At 45.4% G+C, this 3,592-nt stretch overlaps 1 long non-coding RNA gene across 1 annotated transcript in view; it reads right to left on the bottom strand.

Annotated features, from left to right (window-relative positions):
• LOC106894734 overlaps nucleotides 1-1,051 on the bottom strand; it is a 12,140-nt gene extending 11,089 nt beyond the window's left edge. The window contains exon 1 of the long non-coding RNA XR_001413302.1: nucleotides 975-1,051. This is a non-coding gene — a long non-coding RNA (uncharacterized LOC106894734). The remainder of the gene's footprint in view (nucleotides 1-974) is intronic.
• Between the last annotated feature and the right edge of the window lie 2,541 nt (nucleotides 1,052-3,592).

The following is a 3,592-nucleotide window of genomic DNA, read 5'->3' as shown; positions in this document are numbered from 1 at the left end:
CTTCACGGCGGGTGGGGGGGGGCAGCCCGGTGCGGAGGAAGGTTGGGGAGATGCGGCGTGGAAAGAGGGAATCGTAGCGTATTACCAGTGCCTGTTTGCTTTCTGAGTTATTTTTGGAAATTGCTTTGCTGTGAGGGATTTTTTTTTTTTTCTTAACTGTCTGCGGGAAGGCGTATTTACGTTGTGCTCCTCTGGGTGTTGATGCTTTCCATTGGCCCAGGGGGGCTGTAAAACCAAGCGTTTTGGCAAACGCCGGTCCCACCGGTTGGTTGTTCTTTCCTATTCCTAATGGCAACACCATAAAAACATGTAATCTGCATCTTTTTTTTTTTTTTATCTTGCCCTGTGAGATTTGGCTGCTGGCTGGTCGGAGCCTTTTCTGGGGAAGGGCTGCCTCTCCCCGAGGAGGGAGCGCGGGGCCTGGCGTGTTCGTGGGGCGCTTTGTGTAACGCGGGGTGACAGCTCTGACGCAAGTGCCCCCAAACTTCTAAACATCAGCTCAGTCTTGGTTGTGTTTGGGCAGTTTGTTCCCCCCCACCACCTTTCCAGGAAAATCATATTGCATAGGCTGGAAGACAAACCTGGTGGCTTCCTGGGCTCTCCTGCAGCCGTGGGGTGGGACGGGGAAGGGGAGTCGGAGGCAGAAGCAGAGCGGTGTTGAACACAGGTCCGTTAACGGGACTGGGGAGCCCTGGCCCAGCACCCTGAGCTGCCTGGTGCTGTAGAAAATTGGGCATCACTGGGCATAGAGTGGTTGTGTCTCCTGTCTGGTGACTCAGAGCATTGCTCTTGTTTACACTCATTGCTTTGCTTCTGCCGGCATTATAGCAGGCATCTGCCTACTTTGTCCATGCCCGACTCCAACCCAGGGCATGGGAATGAATTTCAGTAAGGTTGGTGGTTTCCAAACCGCCCAGACTAAAGCAGGAGGACCCAATTCTGCTGTTGAGATGCAGTGATGGGCCACCACTTACCCCTGGGTGAACTGGAACCCCTTCGTTGTTCTTCAGGTCATGCACGTGATGTTTGTGCCGGCGTCTTCAACGAGCAGTGATTTGTTGGCAGGTGGAGCTGCCAAAATGGATACGGCTCTCGCTCCTCCTTCTCAACACCTTGTAGCCTGGCTCAGTGGTGACTCTGTAACAGGTCCTGGTGTCCTTGTGTGGCTTCACAATGTGGGGAGGAAAAAAGAAAAAAAAAAAAAAAGGTTAATGTTGAAGAAACTTGAAAACTCTTTAAAATTTTTAAATCTTTAAAAATATTAATTGTGAATTAAACATTTTATACTGTTAGATGTTGAAGAGAAACTAGCTAATGTGAGGCACACTAAACCAAATATAATTCGGAATGATCCCTTTTAGGGTTAATTGATTTTGTAGTGCGGTCCCTTATAGGGTCAATTGACTTTGTAGTGCTCTGCAGAGAGCTGGAGATGGGACTGAGTAAGTACCGTTTGTGGCCTCCTGGTGCTTGTCCAATATGTTGCAGAGCAGTTTGTGAAGTTTCCAGTAAGTTTGCTTAATGTGGCCTTACTCAGTTGGGAGGCACTCCCATAATTATGGCTGCAATTAAAAGCAATAACATCCATTTACATAAGGTCCCGGTCCTTTTAAATCGGCGCATCATCTAATGAGGGCATTCGTGTAGGGATAGTTATGCAGGACGAGGACACAAATCTGAGAACGTTTCAGGGAGGATTTTGTTTCAGAACTTTTCTGAGGTCATTTGAAGGAAGGGTCTGCTTTGAAATAGAACATTTTGTTACGAAAAAGTAGTAAGTTATTAATATAACCTCTACCAGCAGTAGGATGTAGCTGAGTTAAGTGCTTTTAACACTATTTTTTTATGTATCACCCATCTCATTTAAAAAAATCAGCCTGGTTACACCAGTATTTTTCTCAATTTGATTGCGTCAATGTTCCTTCTGCTCTTATGAGTAAGAGATTTGGTAAAACCAACTTGTGGGTGATATCTAATCGCTGATGAAGCACTACGGATGTGTTCTAAATTGCTCACTGAAGTTGCATGGTTTCCTTGGGGCTTAAACTGTGCAGGTAATGTCCACAGACTTTTCTGTGAGATGAATGTAAACATTAGACTTTAAATGCTGGAGAACATCATACCTTTGGGGGGCGTTTCAGCTTTCTTCTGAAGGAAGCAACCTGGTGAAGTACCCTCACCTTCTCACTCTGTGTGATTTTTTGGGGGGGGTTTTTTGTTGGTTTGTTGGATATTTTTTAAATTTACTGAAGAGACTGTAAGCTTGTGTCCCCACACCCTGGGTGGGGCAGGTCCTTGGGAAGAGTCATAAGGCAAATGTAGCAGAAAGGCTAAAAATTCCCAAAATACAAGGCACCAGTCACGGGTCTGAGAAGTGCTGAGTTTCTTGGGTCTGCTCTGGTTTTCCCTAGAAGCTGTTTTTTTCCCATTTTAAGTCAAATAATTAGTCTGTTAACCTTTTGTCGCAGACGTAGCACTTGGCTTGCGGTCTCTGAGAGCGTGAGAGGTTAAGTAATTAAATTGTATAAGGGAGTAAAAGGGAATAATGAACTCTAAACTCACTAGGCTGTCTAGTTGGGCTCTCCAACGGCTAAAATGGAGTCATTTAAGTTGATTCCTGGTTTTACTTGACTTTAATCAGGTGCTTAATATGGAGATATGGGAAAGAGTCCCCCAGTGCTTCACACAGGTTGTTATTTTCAGAGGTGGTGGGTTTATTTCAGGTATGATTTGGTTGTGCAGAGGGGTGGTTTCAGGGGGGGAGCACTGGCCTGGCCGACTCCTGACAGGACACTACGTGGGGCCAGACTGGCTAATAACCAGGCTTGGTTATTCTTGGGTGCCTGCCAAAACCTGACCCTAAATATTGTAATCGCATGCTAATTATGAATGCTAATCTCCAGATGTACTTAACGTATTACCAGGTGAAGAACTGACCTTGTAGCTGTCAGGTGGTTGCAGGGGGCAATGTGGCTGCTTTAAGTAAAATCACTGCAACGTGGTGGGGCTGTGAATTTGTGTCCGTGCAAAGAGAGGCAATATTTGTGGTTTTGCATGAAGTGTGTTTATTTACCCGCACAATGCAGTTGTGAGTGCCTTTGAGGTTGTGTTTTGACCATGTCAGACAAACCCATCTCTCATTGGAGAAGCTGGGGAATGGGGGGCTCTTGGCATCTGCAGTGTTTGAAGATCTGAAGCGATGCACCAGAATTAACCCTGAAGTCTTTAAGCTGCCGTGGCGGGTCCTGAATGCAAATGATGAGTCTCATAATTGCAACTGACTTTTACCCATGTGATGGATAATAGGGATGTTTTGTAATGTTTTATTAATAAAATGGGATGGATTTGTCATGAGGGCCCTTGTGGAAATAATGTGCCTGTTCCAGCTTTAAATTTGCGTGTGTGGGTATAACACACATAGCACAGCTGGTTACTTAGATATCTGAAATGACTGTGTGGCATTAGTTTCCAGATGATTCAGTACGTTACTATCTTGTTTACAGGCCATGCACGAGTAGGAAAGGGTAAATCAGAATGGGTTTTAAGTTCTTATTTCCCTTCTTCACTCTGAAGTTGACCACCTAACTTGTTC

This window comes from Calidris pugnax, unplaced genomic scaffold (assembly GCF_001431845.1).
Source record: "Calidris pugnax isolate Ruff unplaced genomic scaffold, ASM143184v1 scaffold247, whole genome shotgun sequence".
NCBI lineage: Eukaryota > Metazoa > Chordata > Aves > Charadriiformes > Scolopacidae > Calidris > Calidris pugnax.
The sequence above is the reverse complement of the archived record's forward strand: the minus strand, read 5'-3'. Positions and strand labels throughout refer to the sequence as shown.